This window comes from Aquarana catesbeiana, linkage group LG06 (genome assembly GCF_042186555.1).
Source record: "Aquarana catesbeiana isolate 2022-GZ linkage group LG06, ASM4218655v1, whole genome shotgun sequence".
Lineage (NCBI taxonomy): Eukaryota > Metazoa > Chordata > Amphibia > Anura > Ranidae > Aquarana > Aquarana catesbeiana.
Window position 1 is genome coordinate 313,214,585 of NC_133329.1, and position 22,463 is coordinate 313,237,047.

The following is a 22,463-nucleotide window of genomic DNA, read 5'->3' on the forward strand; positions in this document are numbered from 1 at the left end:
AGTAATCAAGGGCAAAATTCTCAACCAAACAGCATCTGTTCGGCCTGGTTCGCACCTATGCGTTTTTAGTGCATTTTGCAGAAATGCACTACAGTCCATTTAACATGGTTTCCTATGGGACACGTTCACATCTATGCGTTTTTTAGCCGCTGCGTTTTTGGGAAGGGTCAAGAACTTTTTTAAAATGCAACACAGTGAGTTTTTGGTTCAATAGACTTCAATAGACACACTGCAGAAATGCATGCAGTGCATTTTTTATGCGTTTTGTGTTTTTAATCTGCCTAACAACAAATAATCTCCCCTTAAAAAAAAAGCATAAAAAAGGCAACACGCAAAACCTATCAAGAAACACATGAAAACGCGTCAAAAACACATGTATAAAAACGCAAAACGCACTGCAGAAGGTATGAACCAGGCCTTTAGGTATTCTGACAGCCACGGATGTGGGCTGTCAGAACACAATAGCTGCCACTACAGATTCATCCATCCACACTTTTTAGGATGGGTGGGGGAATCAAGTGAAATCCCTGAATGAGCAATCTTGCTGTGTATGGCCAGCTTCATAGGTCCAATAATGGTGTTTATAAAGCCATAAGGCCCCTTTCACACTGGTGCGGGGGCGGCGACGGCGGTAAAGCGTCGCTATTGTAAGCGGCGCTTTACAGTCGGTATTCGGCCGCTAGCGGGGTGGTTTTACCCCCTGCTAGCGGCCGAGAAAGGGTTAAAAACCACCGCAAAGCGCCTCTGCAGAGGTGCTTTGCCGGTGGTATAGCCGCGCTGTCCCATTGATTTCAATGGGCAGGAGCGGGGAAGGAGCGGTATACACACCGCACCTTCCCCGCTCCGAAGATGCTGCTAGCAGGACTTTTTTCCCGTCCTGCCAGCGCACCGCTCCAGTGTGAAAGCCCTCGGGGCTTTCACACAGGAGAGACAGCAGCGGCTGTTTCGGGTCGGTTTGCAGGTGCTATTATTAGCGCAATAGCGCCTGCAAACTGCCCCAGTGTGAAAGGGGCCTAACTGAACTAGCTGACTTGTATTAGCAGGCGAAAGATTTTTTCCAAAAAGGAAACAAAATATTGTTACCAGTGCTGTTTTGATACACAAATAAACATGTCAACTAAAACTGTGCATTGCTACAATTAAAGTGATACTAAACTCTGGATTAAAATAAAAAAAATTAAAAACAAAATCCTATTTCACCTCGGTTCACACTACGAATCCCTTGGAACACTGCACATTCCTGTGCAATTCACATGTGATTCAGTGCAGTGCGGTTGGACCCTATTCATTTTGAATGGGCTCAAATTGCACCGCACCGCACCGCACAAAAAGTAGTGCATGCAGAAGTAGTGCAGAATGGCGGTGTTCACATGCCGTTGATGTGATCTTTGCAAAATGTATCCCCCCGATGGATTCAGTGTGACCCAGTCAAGCAAATGGGGATGCTCTTCAATGGCTCTGAAACTGCGTGCAGTGCAGGCTTTTGTGGTATTTACGGGGTTAAAACAGGCAGGAATTATATTGGAGGAGGCAGTATTTCGGCTCTGATGAGGGGGAATGTCCCTTGAAACGCGTTAGCCTTATTGGACTTTGATGGCTTTATTCTATGCTGTTGATTAAGGCTACTTTCACACTGAGGCGCTTTACAGGCACTTATAATGCTAAAAATGGCGCCTGCAAATCGCCTTCAAAGAGCCTCTCCTTTCACTCCAATGTGAAAGACCGAGTGCTTTCACACTGGAGCGGTGCGCTGGTAGGATGGTAAAAAAAAGTCCTGCAAGCCGCATCTTTGCAGCGCTGTAGGAGCGGTGTATACACCGCTCCTAAAGTGCCCCTGCCCATTGAAATCAATGGGCAGTGCCGAACCGCTGGCAAATCGTCGCTGCATCGGCGCTTTTAACCCTTTTTTGGCCGCTAGCGGGGGTTAAAAGCGCCCCGCTAGCGGCTGAAGACCTCCGCAAAAACAACTAAAAATAGAGGCGCTTTACCGCCAACGCCCCAGTGTGAAAGTAGCCTAAGCGCTGCAGTTGTGGTTTTGATTTCACTGATCCGTTTTCTTTTTTTTCCATTTCACTAATACGCAATATTGTTTAATACTGTTTGTAAGTATATTTGCTTTTATGAATGATAAATGGCATATGAAGGTAATGCTCTAGGCTGGTGCGCCCTCTTTGGTAGATTTTTAGTGCTGTGCATGATAGGATACCCTCAGTGTTAAGGGGGCAGCAAAGTATGGTGATGCCATTCTGTCACGACTGGAGGAGTGGGAACCTATTGAACGTTGAACACCACATTGGAGCGCAGGAGGTTGTTTCTACACTTGCCTACAACCAATTTTTAACTGGTTGCATCTTAGTGCTATGGATTTCCTGCAGCCTCTTTACATCCACTTCCTTTCTACATGCATGCTTTCCCGGGATGGTTTTGCTTTTTTGCTTTTGCTTTTTGTTTGTGTTTGCTTTTCTTTTTTTTTTGTGTTTTTGCTTTTTATTTTACTCTTTTTATCTTGTATCATTTAAAATTCAATGTGGACATGTTTTCATTCTATATACCATTCGCAATATGATTCTAAAGACGAAATGAGGATACCAATTTAACTTCAAACTATATTTAACTACATAGATTTTTTTTTCTTTTTGTACTTTGTATGAATTTTATGGCCTGGCTATGGGTTCTAACCATATACATTTTTCTCTATATCAGTGATGACGAACCTTTTTGATCCCGAGTGCCAAAACTGCAACACAAAACCAACTTATTTATTTCAAAGTGCCAACACTGCAATTAGCGAGAGAGGAGGGCTGAGAGAAAGAGGGCTGAGAGAGAGAGGGTGAGAGAGAAAGAGAGGGGGTGTGTGTGTGAAAGAGAGTGGGGGTGTGAGAGAGAGAAAGGGGGAGTGAGAGAGAGAGGGGGGGTGAGAAAGAGGGGGGTGAGAGAGAGGGGGGGTGAGAGAGAGAGAGATAGAGAGGGGGGGTTGAAAGAGAGAGGTGTGTGTGTGTGTGTGTGAGAGAGAGAGAGAGAGAGAGAGAGAGAGAGAGAGAGAGAGAGAGGGCGAGAGAGAAAGAGAGGGGGTGTGTGTGTGAGAGAGAGAGTGGGGGTGTGAAAGAGAGAAAGGGGGAGTGAGAGAGAGGGGGGGTGAGAGAGAGAGAGAGAGAGAGAGAGGGGGTGTGAGAGAAAGGGGGATTGAAAGAGAGAGGGAGGGTTGAGAGAGACAGAGAGGGGGTTTGAGAGAAAGAGAGAGAGGGGGTGTGAGAAAGAGAAAGGGGGAGTGAGAGAGAGAGGGGGGAGTGAGAGAGTGGGGGGATGAGTGAGAGAGGGGTGAGAGAGAGAGAGGGGGTTGAAAGAGAGAGAGAGAGGGCGTGTGTATGTGAGAGAGGGGGTTGGGAGAGGGGTTGAGAGAGAGAGGGGGGGACAGAGAGAGGGTGTGTGTGTGAGAGAGGGGGTTGGGAGAGGGGTTGAGAGAGAGGGGGGTTGACAGTGAGAGAGAAGGGGACAGAGAGAGAGCGAGGAGGGCTGAGAGAGAGAGGGGGACACAGAGACAGGGGGGTTGAGAGAAAGAGGGGGAACAGAGATAGGGGGCTGAGAGAGGGAGGGGGGCTGAGAGAGACGGAGGGGGGCTAAGAGAGACAGGGGGGCTGGGGGGAGATGAGAGAGAGGCCTCTAGCTCTGTCCCTATCTGCAGTCCCTGCTCTACCTCCCTGTCCCAGTCTTTGTCTGCAGGTACCCAGTGCCCAGTACCTTCCATGCCAGTCCCTGCCCTTGATGCAGGGGAACTCTCTGCTCTGTTCCATCCAGCGGCTCCCTCGCAGCCTGTGCCTCCCACCTGTCCTCATCTTCCGGACCCCAAGTCAGCCTGTTGTCTGGGCCTCACTGTTGAAGACGAGGTTGGAGGAGTCCAGGCGCCGGGGATGCTGTGTCCACTGCTCGCCTCTTCGGAGGTCAAGAAGGCGGTGAAGCTCTTCTCTCCCTCCTGTGCTCTTAGGCCTGTCCCCTTCTTCCCCGCGGAGGCTGCAGGGCCACCCACTCACCCGTGCACATAGATTCCTGCACCTCGGAGCTGCTTACTATCGCACTTTCACCGCCACGAACCTGGACTCTCTCGCGTGCCCACAGAGATGGCTCTGTGTGCCAGCTGTGGCATGTGTGCCATGGGTTTGCCATCACTGCTTTATATACTAGCCCTGAAGAAGAGGGTGGCAATTCCAATGAAACAAGCTGGCTCTACTTGTATACTTTTATCTCAAATAAACAACTATAAAATTAATCAAGTGAGACCTTCTTTTTGGACATTGGGCATTCTTCCTCAATCACCCAAGTGTTCACTACAGTAACACCTCCATTGTTGTTATCAGAAAGGTAGCAGCCCAAAGGAGTCTATCACTTACCACCTACAATTGGAATACAACCCATTGGAAGCAATTCCTTCCAATCCCTCCACACAGTAACTTGCCACTAGGCAGCCCTGAGCGGCACCAGTCCAGCGATATCTTCTACTTAAAGTGGAACTTCAGTTATTTTTTTCAACTTTTGATCTATTAAATCCTCTGCCGTTGTTGTTTTAACTTTTGATAGTAAAACATTTTTTGTCTGCCAGTAAATACCTTATACAGCCCACTTCCTGTTTCTTGTCTGGTCATTAGCCTAGGCTTATGACATCATGCACAGCTCTCTCTCACTCTTGTGAGAGTTTGCCAGGAAGGGAGGGGGAATGAGTCATAAGAGGGCCAATGAGAGCTGCAGAGCTGGAGGTGTGCCTCTGTGTAAATGCAGGAAGTGAACAGGTAGCAGCTTCAGCTGCCCACAGTTAAAATGGTTGCAGCCAGACTCAGTGGAGGGAGATTTCTGCAGCATATTTGGCAAGTACAGAATCACAGTATATATAAAATAATATGCAAAGTGGTTGGAGGGAAGCTTCAAAATGGCAAAGATGTTTTTATTACAAATTATGTGAGCAGACTGCAGTTCCTTTTTAACCTAAGGAGGGCTGCATAGCATTTCTCAGGAAGGGTTTCCTGATGGTGACAACAATGGATCACCGCCAGGGCCGTCTTTAAGGCAGGGCAAAAGGGGCAGCTGCCCTGGGCCCTGTCTTTGTTGTGGGGCCCTCATACTTGCCAACTATCCCAGTTTAAATTCCCTTGTCCCTTGAAGTTTTAGTCCTGTGCTGTGTCCTGATATCTCAGTGTGAAGTGCTGGTACTAATGCTGCCCAGCTCTGCCCTATTGTGTACAGATGACTCACCTGCTGCCTGATCTGATACAGTAAACTGATTTTAAGTCTAGCTGCTATTTATTGTATGTCTCTGAGTAGGTTGAGAGTGAAATTGCAAGGGCAAGACATTTTTTGCCCAGAATCCAATCAATATTAAAGACGGCCCTGATCACCGCTGTGTAATGTTTATTGTAGTCTCTATCACAAGCCCATGTGACAGGGTGATATCGCAGGAGACAGTGACACATAACAGGAAGTGTCTTTACAAAGACATGGGGACACCAGCAATGATTTGAACAAGGGCTACACACAGATTGAACATTTCTTTTCTAATCAGATGGTAAATCTTGGATGACATGTTGATGATTGGGATCACATGGCTGCTTTGCTGGTCACTATCCGGCTGTATGTTGTGTCTTGTTATCAGCCCCGGTGTGACGTGCACTAAACTGACCCCGATCCTGCGGGATTCCTGGCACAGTCTACAGATTAGGATCTGCTCTGCACGAGTTAATAAGGATGAAGAGTCTCCTCCCTCTTCCCCGGACAAGCCCCGCCCCCGCACTCCGCCCCCTCCTCTGAAAGCTGCCAGGACTGAGCAGTGAGCCGCTGTAGAGAGTATAGAGAGTAGAGGAGGCGATGGGACTGCGGTGACCCGGGGTGACAGGAGCATGCCGGACACAGAGGTGAGCGGTCACACGGTGACACCCCGGACAGCTGATTCCTGGAGGGGACACCAACTTACTTTGTCCTTGTTTAGTGCTGTGTGGCCGGGGATGGATGCTGTGCACGTATTGGTGAGCATGTCTGCCTTGTGGAGGTGATTCATGTTTGTTCCTGACTTTCCTATGGGGGGGGGGGATCTCTAATTGCCCCTCTCTGGGGTATTCCTGGATCACATCACATGGAGATCTGTGTACTGCAGAGGCTACAACCAGCAGAGAACATATGGGAGAGATCTGAGATCTGAGATCTACTAATACAAGGACAGCACTTCCATTGGATGGGCTTTACCTAAAGAGGTGCCCCACTTTTATTGGGGTAACCTTTGTGTCTGAGAACTGGTCATACAATCTGATTGTACGCTCTCCTTCAAGCTCACCACACATTACAATCTCCTCCTTTTTTGATTTTTTTCCAACAACTATGTAATGCAAGGAGCTGCCTGATTGGATACTCATTGTTTGGAAAGATGAGGGCGTTCCTCCTAATATATAGTTATGGTAAATCTAAGCTCGATTGTAGATTGTATGGTCTCATTGTAACATGTATGGTGAGCCTTAGATTTACCAAAAGTATGTTATGAGGACAAGCCTGAACAATCCATTCAAACTCTATCTAATTGGGCAAGCCTTTGCACTACATAGCTGATGGTAGATATAAAACTAGGTTCACAATATCACAACACTACAATCCATTTCACTATATTTCCTATGGATCCCGTTCACATCTATTCAGTGCCATGCAATGTGTGGTGTGTTTTTTATTTTGGAAGGGTGCAGAAAACTTTTTGCACGGTGCATTTTTGGCACCATAGATGACAATGAAATCGCATGGAAAAAATAATGTGTATGTGTTTTTTGTGCGTTATCCTGCGTGACAACAGAGGCCTCCTCTTAGCAACATTCGCACTTCCCAAATTCAAAGTGCATTAAGCCCAGGTTCACACTGAGCTGCAGGAATGAAGCCGTGTGAGTTCAGCTTGCACAATTTCACTCCCGCATGTCAATCCAGATTTCGGCTGCGATTTCACAGACCTCTGTGCGGGTTTCTGCACAGATGTCATTGGAAATCGCACCCTGCTTTTGCAAAAAGTAGTTACAGAAACTGTTATTGAATACTTTTTGAGATCGGTGCAGTGCCACAAATGCAACGTCGCACCGATTTTAGGACGGTGCTGTTTCCGCCGATTTTGTCTTGTCAAAACGCACCAATGTGAACCAGGGCTACAACGCATTAAAAATGTGCATGAAAAAACAAAATGCACTAGAAACATGCTGCAAAAACGCATCAACCACACATGCATAGATATGAACTTAGCCTTATGGAGATTGTACAGTCATCTTTAGGCAGAGTTGTAGGTTAGCCCCTCTCTAAACCATGCTGCAGGACTACTTTCTTAGGCTTGGTTCACACTAGTGTGGTCCAGTTGCGGGTGCAGGAAACGTATCAATACCCGCATCCGAACCGCACTGCTCATGCTCTTCTGCGGGGCTACTATTCAGTCTTAATGTAACCCCCTGCATGCATTTCATCCCGCAGCGCAATTGCCAGTGTGGGGACTGCAGGGAAATTGCATGATAAAAAAGACACAGCAGCCCATTCCAATGAATGGGTATATGTGCCTAAGCAAACACGGGACGCACGGCCTGCACCAGTGTGAACTGAGCTTTAAGGCCCATACACACGATCCAAAAATCGGAAGCAAAATTTTTGTACGACGAACGATCTGCTGATTTTCAGATCGTTAGTATGGGGCTTTCGACAGCCGATTCTGATTTTTCATACGACAAAAGCTGGATGTGCAGACTATAAACTTTTTGTCGGTTGTGAACACAATGTCTGATTTTCGTATAATTAGTATGGTTTTCGTCCGGAAAAAATACGTACGAGCAAGACTACGCATGATCAGAAATGAAAGAATACATACAAAACTATTTAGCACATTACGCCGCTTCTGAAGTTGAATTCTGTCATATGAGAATTTTCGCATTGGGGCGTAACCTCTTCACTTTTAACATGAGACTAGAATGCAACAAAAAAACGGACAAACGGTCGTCTGAAAATCTGATCATGTGTACGAGGCTTTCGAGCGATAAGTCCCTGGAGATTGAAACTCATTGAAATCAATATCTGTGGTTTTTGTATAATGGCCTCACAAATCCTAGTGCTTGATAATATATGATAGGCTAGATTGTAAGCTCTAACGAGCAGGGCCCTCTGATCCCTCCTGTATTGATTTGTATTGTAAGTGTACTGTCTGCCCTCATGTTGTAAAGCGCTGCACAAACTGTTGGCGCTATATAAATCCTGTATAATAAGAATAATAATAGGCAGGTACAAGGTACCCAGGTCTACTCCAAGCTGTGCTCAGACAGCTGATTGGCAGGGGCCCCAGAGGAACTGCCAACAAAAACTACAAAGGTGTGTGTTTTTGTTCTCTGTGCTGCCCGTTTATTACAGTAATTTATATAAGACAGACAATTTACACAGCACTTTACATATTGTACATTTGCATACTCTGCCCTCAAGGAACTTCCAATGTAAAGCTGGTCATACACAGTCTGAATTTCGTACTAGCTCCCAACAAAGCAGCCAAATTTCACTTAGTGGTCCTGTGATCCCCTTCTGCATGATATCCTCCGATTGGGAAAAATCAAAGGCGCTGGGTGAAAAATGGTCAGCCAAACAGCAAATGCATTCATTCGGACGCAGCCGCTGTTCAGGTATTCTGACAGCTGCCCATGCCAGAATACAGTAGTCCAACAGGAGCATTCATCCATCTGTGCTGTTGGAGGAAGTTGTTGGATATTTACATGTGTGGCCAACTTTAGGTCCCTATCTCGCATGCATACATGTACTAGGGCCGGATTAGACCGGAGCCAATTAACCTACCAGGATGTCTTTGCAGTGCATACAGGCTTACTGGACAAAGCGATCAGCTATGTGTAGAGAGACAAGTCCTGAAACTTTTACCTGTCAGTGCTCTCGGCCCCCCATCCACCCTTGAGTTGTGTAGGGAGGTGATTTTTGTTTTTTGGGTGCAGTTTTGCATGTGAAGTGTCACACAGGAGCTTCTTAAATTGCATAATTGGCCTGTAGACTTTTATTATGAGAGCACCTAAAAAATTAAATAAATAAAAAAGGCATAACACACGTTCTTGTGATCCTTCCTTTTTTTTTTTTTTTTTTTTTGTGTGTGCTCACATTGAACTTATTGGGGCCAAAAACACCCCATTCTGCTTCAGAAGTAGCATGTGTACTTTTTTTAAGCTACACGTGTGATATTCCCACATGATGTAAGCTGGCGCTGTAGCAATTGCCAGCTGGAAACTGGTACTATAAGCCAAAGAATATATTGCCTGCACACCACAGATCCTTGAATATTGTGTGAACATTTATTCAGGTGATCACGTCGCACTGGTAAAGGGCATTGTCTCAGGGCCACGCAGGACCCCTTTGTCAGGTATGTGATGTCACCTTATGCCTGATGAAGGGGTCCTATGTGGCCCTGAAATGTTGCACTTTACCACTGTGATCGCCTAAATAAACGTTTGGACAGTATTTCAAAGTTCAGTTCACACGGGTGCGCTGTCCAATGTGATTCATACCGCACCGCTGTGCAAATCACATGCGATGTCTGTGCAATGCGAACTCAGCCATACAGATTGTATGGTTGAATTTGCATCGCATTCGGACCAAACTCACACAGGACCCTTTTTTTTTGGTCTGCACCAGAATCGGATCGCATAGGTGTTCACATCCATGCGATATGATTCCTGTCCAAATTGACAGTTTGCACTGCGACATGCGACCTGAAATGGGGGTGTCATTAACTTTGTATTGACACTCTCAGCAATTCGTATAGGGCAGTGTGAACTGCCTGCGGGAAACATGCGATGCGGGAACCCGTACTGGATTTGCAGGGTTCTCGCATCTCTGCAGTGTGAACCGAGCCGGGCATCTGAATGCTTAAATGAGAACAGGGATACATGACAAGAATTTTTGGCTTGTTGAGTGTTTAGGTCTTTGAGCTAGAAAACGCTGAGATGTGAATGGGGGGGCTCAGAGCTCTTTTCTATGAATCCAGTATTTGTACTTGACAGCCTTTTAGGCTCGGTTCACATTAGTGTGATGGGGAAACCACAGCGATTCCTGTGCAGGTTCCCATACCGCATCAGCATCGCAGTCTGCAAACCGCTGTGGGTGTCAAAATAAAGTTAATGACACCCCCCCACCCCCCCCAAATCGGTTTGCAGAATGCAGTGCGAACTGTGGAAATGCGATGAAATCGGATCGCATGGGTCAGGACACCCATTCGATCCGATTCCATTGCGGACAAAAAAAATAGGGGGTCCTGCACCACTTTGGTCCAAATGCGATGCGATTTCAGCCATACAAACTGTATGGCTGAATTTGCAGCACACAGACATCGCATGTGATGCGCACCAGAATGCGGTGCGAATCACATGCGATGTCTGCAATCGCATTAGTGTGAAGCCTTAGGTGATGATGACTTCTGTTTTTCCGTCACAGCTCTATGCAAATTCACATTAGCTACTGTCTGATGGTCACCCTGCGGCACTTGTGTATGAAAAGCATGCAAGAAAGAATGTTTCTTGTTGCCTGTAGCAACCAATCAGAATTCTTTTTCATTTTCAGCTCTGCACGGAGAGGGAAATCCTTGTCGGCTGATTGGTTGCCTTGGGTAAGAAGAATTTTTCATATTGGCACGCTTTTCATACAAAACTTGTGTGAAGATCCGGTAAGCTGACGTCATTGGAATGTTCTCCTGATTCCTCCCATATGCTGACACCTTGGCGCTGAAAGGGAAATGTAACCCTGCCAGTACTGGGTGACCACAGAACACCATGTTCTTAAAAAAATGAAACTTTTACAAACTGTGACAATCAAATGCTTCTTGATGCTTTTCCAGTGAGCATTACGTACAGAAAGTGCTCACGTCCCAATGGCTTATGATGATGAATATCCTTAGCTCATTTTGTAGCCAGTCATCTGACACCAGGACATGCTAATGACCCTTCCTGCAGGCTGCTAAAATTAGCTGTCCTCAGTAAATGTTTACTCTTGCTATGCTTTTTCCTTACATTAAATTCCAGCTCCCCCAGTACTGGAGCATGTGTGTGCATTAATTCCATAGTGCAGGCGCGGTCAGGATGAATCTGGTTGTAGTTGGTTCCCCAGGTTGGGGGTTATTTTGGGGGGTGTTATAGAAGTAGCGTGAGGCTGACAACTGTAGTCATCTAGCTGAGCCGCTCTCTTTTGACTGGGTCAGGTTACTTGGCTGCAGCTTTTAGTTCAGTTCCCAGAGAGAAGAGGGGGGTGGGAGAGGGTGCCATAGTATATTATAATGTTTCACATAACCAGATTAACAGTTCTGGTGATTTTACAGTAATCTGTGTTCATCTTTTACAAGCGTGCCATTAATTGGTTGTAAAAGTTCTTCACCCGAGCTGTAAAGCCAAGGCGTTCTGCTTGCTCTGGAGCTGCTGGGAATTAATTGCCTCCCTTTTTTACAGCACTCATCATTTCCCAAACCCGCGGGACATGTTCTACACGGAGGTTCCTGGGGATATATGTTCCATGCCGCACCTGCATTTGGCATACAGGTTTTATGATAAAAGTAAGGCAATGCTGAGGAGATGATGGCTATGACTGGAACATGAAGACTTCCTTAGGACAGGTTTTAGGTTGGTGTCTTTTTTTACATGGCAGCCCTTGGTTGTTTTTATTTTTTTATTTTATTCACGCTGCTTTCAGCAGCTCTCTGTTTGTGTAAAACTGACTCGCACAACTGGAAATGGAGAAAACAAGCGGATGTGGGGACAGCCGCTGAGGTATCCATGGTAATGTGTGTGTACAAGGCCCTGGCTCTGCACTGAAGGGCTCTCAGGAGGTTTTCCTAAGGGCAAATCCTCATTCATTGTCCCAGCTGCTGGAAGACTGTACAATAAGTAGACAAGAGACCGCCGACAAATTAACTCCTTCATTGCAAAAGAGATTTCCAGCCAGGGCTACGTAATATACCGCCAGCCGCTGCTGAGGTGCTGCTTGGAGTAAATTACTGCTAATCTGCTGTACTATACCTGCCTTTGTTGTACGCCGCATTAGAGAAGGTCACTTCTGTTTTGGTAAATAGACCTTTTTTTGCCACGTCTCAGAGGGTGACATGTAAGCAGGAGCACCTGTGGGAGTGTACCAGTTAGGGACAAATATGCTGCGTCTCTTTTCTTTTATTTTTTTTTCTCAGCCGTAGGGTGTTTACTTAATTTTTTTTTTGTCTTGTTTCCTAATCGAACAACAAAGACGTGCACATTTACTGTGTTGTGCTCCTAGCTTTTGTGTGTGTGTGTGTGTGTGTATATACAAGGCGTTCTTTGCTGCCATTATGATCATATAGTTGGCAGCAGTTTTTTTCCAAACAGAGCAGCTGGAAGACACATATGCTTCACTGCAATGATTATAGTCTGCAGGCTGTAGTAGATTTCCTTTCATCGCCAGAAAATGTCGCAGGCAATTTTAAAAATACTACAGTCCCTTGAGCTAACGCGAAAGGCTCGGCTTACCCAAAAGTGATGTCTGCGTTTTGGATAGGCCCATGGATTGATTTAAACCTCGGACTTGTCATGTTTCTTGTGGAGCCTGCCAACAAGATCTTTGTACCGATTTTTTTCCCAGCTCTTTGTACCAGTTAGGCCGGGGTTCACACTGCCACGGCTTCGAATTTGACATCCCTACATGACTTCATCGCTGCTTGCATACGACTTCTTTAACAGAAGTCAATGCAAGTCGTATTGAAGTCACACCAAAAGTAGTGCTGGAACCTTTTTCTAAGTTGGAGCGACTTGAGTTGCACCTATTTTAGAACTGTTCCATTGCAGTTAATGGGGTGAGATTTAGTTGCATGACAAATCGCGGCAGTGTGAACCACGGTTTATAGTCTTAATGGAAGGGGGTCAGGGTCCTACTTTCTCTGTTTTGAGGTTTAGTGAGTCATGTCAGATGTTGCAGAGCTTGGTACTTTGGGGAGGAAATTTTGCAGCTGAAATCCCAAAGATATACAAGAAGACTCTGGCGGATTTATTGCATCTGAATTCACCCTTAGGTACAGTATACTTTTTCTAAAACTGCAGAGTGCAAATTCTGATGGAGCTGTTCATGGTAACTTCAGCTTGTTCAATTAATCTTTGGCAATAAAACTTGGGAGCGGATTGGTTTCTTTGCAGAGTTGCACTAGATTTTTGCACTCCTAGTTTTAGTAAATCAACCCCTTTATGTTCTTTGCTTTTTTTTTCTAGTTCTTTCTGATCTTTACTTTTCTGTTTTTTGGTAATATGTCTTGATTGTTAGCAGAGCTGACAGCTGTAGGTGAAAATCATAAATTGGCCTCGCCAAAGTTTCTGAAGATAGGACTCTGTCTGTCTCATAGCAAAAAATCATATTCAAGCCCATCCTCGATGGTTGACGTAAGGCAATACGTATGAAATGTGACAATTCTTGTCTCAGATTCTTCCAGAGCCCTGTATGTTTGTGTGTGTGTGGTGTGTTTTATTCATTTATTTTTTTTCTGTTGATAAATGAAAAACTTCAGCTGAGCTCATAGGTTGACATGCATTGCATTAATGGGTGTTGCCATACTTGACTTGCATTGTGTTTTGAAAGAACCTTTTGCATTACCTTGAATGGCAAACTGTTGGTCATCCCACTGAAAATGCAGCAGGGAAGACTTTATTTCAATGCACATCAATGCAGAACAGGCGTTCTTGAAAAACAAGGAATTTTCTGATGTCTGCATTGTTAATGCAGCCAATCAGATGACAATGCATGTGGCTGAAACATGCCCTCAGGGAAGAAGTTACAATGTTAGATTGTTTGATGGACTAGGTCTTTGGTGTTCTTGTTTGAGGGTATATGTAACCAACATTTATTAAAATAGGAAAATTCAATCCCATCCCCAGGCAGTCATAATATAGCCAGTCATAGAACAAGCTAGTGGTTGGTCACAACTAAAGAAAAGTAGTCACAATGTTAGAATATTTATTAAATACTGTAGGTCTTTGCTGCTCTTGTTTGAGGATGTATACAAAAACATTCATAAGGAAAATCATTCCAGTTCCATGGAAGTCACAGCCTAGTCCTTAAACCAATATCCACAACTGAAAAAAGGCTCATTAAAAATAATAAATACTTGTCTTTTGTTTAAAGTACTGTACATCTGTGTGTGAGAATTATGTAGGTTGCCATTACTTTTTTGAAAGAAGATACACTGAATGTCAACTAGCATTTCCAGGAGGCCAGCAATTGCTGTGCCATGGCGTGTTTTTCATGAAATAATATTTTCTTCAACTCTTCAGCCTCCACCAAGACTGAGTTGATGGAAAAGACTATTCATTTCTTCAAGGCCAAAATGTGTTCCTTTATTAGCTGAGCATAACTGAGAGATCACGGTAAGAAGGCTTTTGTTGAATATGGAAGCACTCATTGTTTTCCCTTTTATAAGGAATGATTGTGCTTTCTGGGAAAGTTCACTTACTCCTTTTGTCTATACCCCAACTTACATTGAAGTCCCCTCCTACATGCCTACCTACCTCAGATCTACAGTATAATTAAATAAATTGGGCAGTCACATCTTGCAGAAATCGCCTTTTTGGCCCAAAATCTTTTTCCCTGGTTGTGCCAATGCAGTTGATTGTTCAAGACATGGTTATGAATGGCCACCCCAAAGCCCTTGCCTTCAGAACCAAATTGTCAGGATATAATGGGCACAACCACTGCCAAATTCCCACTAAGAATCTGCCACGTGTTACAGCATAAAGCAAAACATTCTCTACCAATCTGCAGTAAAAAGAAGAAACGAGTAGATCTAATAATCCTCCTTCCTATAATGTACAATATTGCGCCTTTGGGTCATTTCAGAAGACTTGTTGCCCTGCTTTAGGTAGTGCTGTCTTTCTTCTCCACATCAGATGACTGAGCAGCCCTTGCTGTTGTTAACGGCCCTAGCCAAGTTTTAAGTACAGTATTTAGCAAGCACTGTAAATGGGTCAGGTGGCTAGTGAGCAAGGTAATCACACGAGTAGTAGGATCTGCTGGCATAGGGAACTTGCCTGAAGGATATACCATGGAGCAGGGTGGCAGTGGCTAAAGTCACTGAGGAAGGTTTTGCTGATCACCATCTTGGACATTTGCATACCAGTGCATTTCCTTTTTAAAATAGAACTAAAGGCATTATTTATTTATTTTTCATTTCAGATAGAGTAAGGGAGGGTTATAACCCCTGTCAAGTGTGTGTGTTGTGTTTTTTGTTTTTGCCATCTGGGAGATTTCCATTCATGTCCTATCCCGTAGCCAGAACAGGAAGTGAGAGGAAATTCCTCCAAAGGGAGGGAGTCCGTTTGTCACCAGAACTAGTGTTATCAACATTGGAAGGTTTCCCCTCTTTTTTACTTTTCTGTGGACAATCCAAAAATTGGGATTTTCTTTCAATGTTTGGTAAAAACAGTAAACATAACAAAAAGAGTGAATCTCGCTAATGGGGATACAGAGAGGAATAAAATACTGACAGGTATTCTAATCTCTCGCCACCTTGTCTTAAAATTAAAATAAAAAGTTCTACCTTTTTTTTTTTTTCTGCCCAACCACTGCTGGCGGCTTTAGCAGGCAACAGTGATCATTGTATTCTGCCAATGGGGAAGGCTCCCTGCAGGAAAAACACAATAGTGCTGTAGGAGGGATTCCTCCATTAACACTGACTGTGTTGATGGGGAATCGAGCAATTTTATTTGGTTGAAGGAAAGAAAATTGCATAATGTATAGCCTGCCTAAAGCCTCGTACGCATGATGAAAATATCAGAGGAATGATCGTCTGCTGTTTTTTTGCATGCTAGTTTCAAATTGAAAATGAACAGGTTACTTAAGTGATACTAAAGTTTTGTGTGTTATTTTTATAGAAAAAAAATCATACTTGCCTGCTCTCTGTGCAGTGGTTTTGCACAGAGCAGCCCAGATCCTCCTCTTCTTGGGTCCCTCGTCTGCGCTCCTGGCCCCTCCCTCCTGCCCCCACAGCAAGCAGCTTGCTATGGGGACACCCGAGCCGAGCTGCAGCTCCGTGTGTCCATTCAGACACTGAGCCACGGTTCAGCCCTGCCCCGTCTCTCCTCATTGGCTAACTGACTTTGACAGCCAATAGCACCACTTCTGTGTCTCAGCCAATCGGGAGGGAGAGCATTGGAGGGATGAGGCACTGACATTGCTGGATCGAGATTGGGCTCGGGTAAGTATTGGAGGGGGGGGGGGGGCTGCTGCACACAGAAGCTTTTTTATTTCCATGCATAGAATGTATGAAGATAAAAAAAAAACCTTCTGCCTTTACAAAAGTTACAAAAATTCCCATACAACAGAATAAAACTTCAGAAGTGATGTAATGTGTTGTATTATATTGTAATGTATACTGTCATTTCTGAGCATGCATGGTCCTGGGCTTCCAATTTTTTTCGGACGAATACTGTACTGATTAAACGTGCTGGTATCGTATGAGAAAAAGTATCATGTTTGTCCCTTTGCATAATTCCGCATGAACTGCCGTGATTGGTTCTTGAAGGCTGTGTACGAACGATCAGATTATTGTGTGATCACGTCAAAAGTGGTATTTTTCCTCCGGTTTTCTAATCGTGTGTACTAGACGTACAGTAAGCGTGCTCCAGTGTACAGTTGGATGCAGTCTCCAGACCTCATCATACATTAATCTAATCTGCTAGTGAATGAAAAGCTATACGCTGTCTACATGCGGTATCAGATGACTGTTTGGGTGCTCTCACAGTTTACAGACAGATGTGCTTATCTTTCATCATTGAATAGCCCCAGCAGTGCCCCACAGCTACAGCCTCTTATCTGGGATAAATGTTCAATCTCCTTCCTAGTCTACAATGTAATTCACTCACTATTCTGGCATTTCCTTTCTTCTGGCTACCTCTAGTTCATTCAGGCTGTGTCATTTACTGAGTCCCAAGAATAAGGGAAAAACTGGTTGTCATGGTTCAATACAGATCTAGTATTTAAGCAAAACACTCTTGGGCACTTTGATGTAGTGTCATGTATTCTTTAGGTTCTGTTTGGAGCTGTGAAGACATTATGAAGTATTCCGCTAGCGTTTTAGTGAAGTGTCGCTCTTCCAGGCAGTGTGGGATTCTGGGAGGGAATGGGTGGATGTTCTCTGCTTTCTCTTTAGATGAGAGGATTAGGGCCCATCTCCATGCCCTCTTAGATCCTCCATCCGCTTGCTGCTTCCGAAGCAAGTTAACTCTTTGATCACAGGTTGAATGTTAGTACGCTTAATATGAAAACTGCTCGCTAGTTAACCAGATAGCAGATTCAAAATATATTTTTGGTAATTTTTTGCCCTACACTATTTTTATTTGTTTTATTTCATTTTTTTTAAATTTTTTTGTTTTATATATTTTTTTCCTACCTGCCGGGCTTTTAAAAAAAAAAAAAAAAAACACTCACTAATGTATTGTATGCAGCTTCATATTGAAACTTTACCCTCTTCAAGCGAGAGCTCTGCACCATGTGCTGTCTGTACCTTAAATAGCCACATAACATCACCACACTGTAATTAAAGGGAAGAAAATACAGCCCTTCCTCTGGAGTGGAATGAGTTTTGTGGTACTGTATCTCCATGCTGTTTCTGTCTTTTGTATGTAGAAACATTGGTTTATTTTTCTTATCATGGCTACATAAACAGGGAAGAAAGTGCTTTTTAATGATGCAGCTTGCACCTTTATAGCTGTGCTGCTGTAGAGCTTGCACCTTTATAGCTGTGCTGCTGTAGAAGTCCCCTATTAAAAAGGGAAGGTTTTGTAACTTGAAGCACAAAGCTTTAAAAAAAAAAAAACTCAACAAACCAAAACCCACGTTTTTTAAATTGTCACTGTTGGCGTTCAGGCACCTGTAGCTCAAAGCCTGAAGCTCCAAAAGGAACATGAGCTACTTCTGAAGCAGAATTGGGCTTTTTTGGCCACAATGGCAGCGTGCAAAAAACAGATTACTATACACGTCTTTCAGGCACTTCCATAGGTATCTTATGATCAATGGTGCCGAAAAGCATCTGATCCTGCCCCAAAGAAGCTCCTGTACGCCACTTCACTCCTTTTAAAAGACCCCCAAAAAATCCATATTGCCTACATACACTACACTCAAGTGTGACTGAAGGCTAAGCTATACAGTTAATTAGCATGCTTGGAAGAGATGATACTTTTGTTGTCAAGTAAGTTGAGTACTGTAGAGCTGCAATTTTGAAGCTAAAGCCTGATACACACTGCTAAATTTTTATTTTTTTTCGCCCACTTGATTGAACAAAAAAAACGGACAGTTCAGGAGAAGTCGCTGTACTGACTATCCAATGTTTAGTACATTGCTCTCCCCTGCTGTACTATTGTGTTTTGACAGAGGGACACGCCCCTCCCCTCCCGCAACACTCTGGCATTGGCTGAGAGCGCTGATCAGGAGCCGATCAGCAGACCTCTTTCGGTCATGCCGCTTCGACAGAAGCCGGCCGAACGGCTGGCCTCTGTCGGACCGGCTACCGTACACACGGGCTGAATGTTGGCCGGCTTTTATTGAACGGGCCGATGCCACCCAACCTTCGGCCCATGTGTTCTATGCTTTACAGGTAAAGATTTTTAACTGTACAGGGATGCATGAAGATAATTTTTATCTTCTTCCCCAGCAACCCTTGCCTTCTTTTTGGGGGGGAGCTATAATTCTAGCTGAGCAAGGACCCTGTTGAGTGACAGCTATAGTGGTGTAGCCCCCTGGATGACAGAACAGGGGGATAGGACTGTGCATGAGCCTGCTCTGTTGGTCAAATTGGTTGTTTTTCTATCTAAAGCCCCATACACACGGGCTGAATGTCAGGAGACAACGGCCTGGTTCCTGACGGTCTGTCTGTCAGGAGCCAGCCGTTCGGCCGGTTTCTGTCGGACGTGCATGCTAGAAAATCAGCAGCTGATTGGCTGAGAGCGCTGATTGGAATGTTCTGGTGGGCACGTCCCCCTGTCCGAACACAACAGCTCAGCAGGGGGGACCACTGAACTAACCTCGCATGCTAGTGCGTACCCGGCTTTACTAGCACCAGTTCCTTAATTACCACATTTTTCATATGTGGAGGACACCACTCTCGCGTGCCAGAAAGCTGTGCAAACAATTTTTTCAGAGCTATAGAAGAGAGAAAGCATTTCTAGGACAAGTTGCTGCACAGCACCTATCAATTGTCATTGTGATCAAGGAAGATAAGGCTTCTGGCAGGATCACCAAGTAAATAATACAGAGAAGTAGAATATAAATAAAGGCTTTTTAGAGATTGCTTAAAATGTGCTTCTACTCTTGCAGTCAAATTTGGGAAAACTATGGGGGGTGGTTTACTAAAACTGGAGCACACAATCTGGTGCAGCTGTGCATAGTAACCGATCGACTTCTAGGTTTTATTGTCAATGCTTAAAGAGGAGTTCCACTCATTTGCAAGTTTATTAAGTTGGCAGCTACAAAAAGTGTAACTGCTGACTAATAATAAACACACTCGCATGTCCCACGGTCCAGCGATGCGGCCGCCTGAAGCCTCGTTCCTCTCCCCCCACCTCTCAGCGGCACTGGCATTGCAAGTGTGGGCACCCAACTGTGATAGCTTGCGGCTTCACAGCCGGGTGCACACTGCGCTCTCTTGGTGGCCAGACAATCTTCTGGGACCTGTGACATCCCAGAAGAGCTGCAAAGAACAGGAAGTGGAAGCTGGATACTTGTCAAAACTAGGTACCCACTTCCATCATGTGGCATGTAAGGGGGTGAGGAGTTCTTAAAGCAGAAGCTCCACTTTTGGAACAAGCTGAAGTTAGAATCTGATTGGTTACTATGTACCATATTCTGTGTGCACCAGTTTTAGTAAATTTCCCCCTATGTTTTCTCAGATCTGACTGCCTCAATCAGACGGCATACTTAAAAATGATAACATTACCTTTTTTGCTGTTTCTTAGAAGGCAGACTGCAAGTTTTTCTGAACTATTTCAGAGGGAGTCTGTCCCAATAGAAAGGCTAAGGACAGGCTGAGTTTCCTCTGATTCACATAAGGTGGTGAAGGCAAGCTGCTAAATCTTTAACCCTTTGTAAGCAGTGGCGGTTGGTGGGCTTTTCTTCTGGGGGGGCAGCAAACAACCAGCGCTACCACCCACCCCCACCCCCTCTGGGCCGCGCGGCACTGATTAGGGGGCCCCCCCAGCACCAGGGGCGGCCATGGGGCTCGTGGCACTGTCCTCCTCTCCTGCTGTGTTCTCTGGCCCCAGCGCGTCTCCTCTTCCACAGCGCTAGGCATCCAATAGGATCGCCTGACGCTTTGGCCAATCGGGAAACAGGTCTCACTGACCTGCCTCCTGATTGGCGGGGAGTAGCTGTAGTGTAGTGTGAAAATTAATTCACCATGGTCGCACAATTGGGTGGGATCGGGGCGCACTCTCTGCACCCCGAGCCCACCCTATTTTAAAGCCTATTAGAGCCTCTGGCTCTAATCAGGTGCTTCAAAAAAGCACACCCCTGCCCAACCCCCACCATAGGAATTCATGTGCCTGGCATCCTGAAAGGGGACAGGCACATGGATAGGGAGGAAGGCGGAGGTGTGGGTGTGTGTGTGTGTGTGTGTGTGTGTGTGTGTGTGTGTGTGTGTGTGTGTGTGTGTGAGGGGGGGGGGGGCTCACAATGCACAGGCCACCCCTGTTTGTAAGGATTCAGGGTGTTCAAATCTAGTTTACTGATGAGATCTGTCAGCATAATACAGACAGGATTAGTTATGGCAAACACAGCTGCCCGGCACCTTCCTAAACAAAGAGAACTAAATTTGACCTGAGTGCTATACGAAAGAAATCTAACAGACTCCTTCATTCACACAAATATCATGGATGGACGAATCCCCCTCCTTGCCAGGCTGTTGTATTCTGCCAGTTGATAGCAGGCAACAGTGGCCACAGCAAATTGACCGTTAGACAATTTTTGACCTGGCTCCATCAACACTGTTAGAATTTCATCTGGTTCAGAAGAATTATGTGAAATTTTAACAATGTATGGCCTGCATCATTTGGATTTTTTTAGTGCTAGAGTTCCCAAATAAAAGAATATTAAATGGTAAGCAGCAATTTTTATAATGGTTAATATGTTTTCCTATGTGAAAGAGAACATGTACATCTCAAAATTAAATTATCAAAAAGTTAATTCAATTCAAAAATTGAAACTCTTATAGATTTGAAGCATTTCTTTCTTTTAATTTTGATTATGGCTTACAGCTAGTGAAAACCCAAAATTCAGTATCTCAGAAAATTTGAATATTGTGAAAAAGTTCAATAATGTAGACTCGTGGTATCACTCTCTAATCAGCTAATTAACTCATAACACCTATAAAGACTTCCTGAGCCTTTAAATAGTCTCTCAGTCTGGTTCAGTAGGTTACACAATCATGGGGAAGACTGCTGACCTGACAGTTGTCCAGAAGACCCATCATTGACACCCTCCACAAGGATGGTAAGTTACAAAATTTAATTGCTAAAGAAGCTGGCTGTTCAGAGTGCTGTATCCAAGCATTATAATGGAAGATTGAGTAGAAGGAAAAAGTGGGGTAGAAAAAAGTTCAGAAGCAACAGGGATAACTGCAGCCCTGAGAGGATTGTGAAGCAAAGGCCATTCAAGAATTTGGGGCAGATTCTCAAGTGGTGGACTATGGTTGGTGTCGGGGCTTCAAGTGCCACCACACACAGACGTATTAAGGACATGGGCTACAACTGCCGCATTTCTTGTGTCAAGCCACTCCTGGACCAGTGACCACATCAGAAGTATCTTACCTGGGTTAAGAAAAAAAGGATTGGACTGTTGCTTTGGTCCAAAGTCCTCTTTTCGGATGAAAGTACATTTTGCCGCTTCAATACCGGGCCAATTCTGACACTTTGCTCCTACATGTAAAAATCATAATTTTTTGCTAGAAAATTACATAGAACCCCCAAACATTATTTGTATGTTTTTTTAGCAAAGACCCTAGAGAATACAATGGCGGTTGTTGCAACTTTTTATCCCACACAGTATTTGCGCAGGAATTTTTCGAACGCGTTTTTTTTTTTTGGGGAAAAAAACTGTTTTGTGTTTAAAAAAAACAAAACAGTAAAGTTAGCCCAATGTTTTTGCATTTTGTGAAAGATGAAGTTACGCCGAGTAAATAGATACCTAACATGTCACGCTTCAAAATTGCACACGCTCGTGGAATGGCGCCAATGTTCGGTATTTAAAAATCCCCATAGGCGACGCTTGAAATTTTTTTACTGGTTACATGTTTTGAGTTACAGAGGAGGTCTAGGGCCAAAATTATTGCTCTCGCTCCAACGTTCGAGGCGATACCTCACATGTATGGTTTGAACACCTTTTTCATATGTGGGCGGGACTTACGTATGCGTTCGTTTCTGCGTGCGAGCACACGGGGACAGCGG

The 22,463-nt window shown here is 44.7% G+C and overlaps 1 protein-coding gene across 2 annotated transcripts in view; it reads left to right on the forward strand.

Moving 5' to 3' along the window:
* Positions 1 to 5,774: 5,774 nt before the first annotated feature.
* The window catches only part of SH3BP4 (SH3 domain binding protein 4), an 81,324-nt gene continuing 64,635 nt past the window's right edge, over positions 5,775 to 22,463 (forward strand). Inside the window, exons 1-2 of one of the 2 annotated variants that reach the window (XM_073633664.1) lie at positions 5,782 to 5,897; positions 10,594 to 10,639. The gene's annotated coding sequence lies outside the window, so the exon portion shown is untranslated. Of the gene's footprint in view, positions 5,898 to 10,593; positions 10,640 to 22,463 lie in introns of both variants that reach the window. The other variant, XM_073633663.1, reaches the window with a different exon arrangement.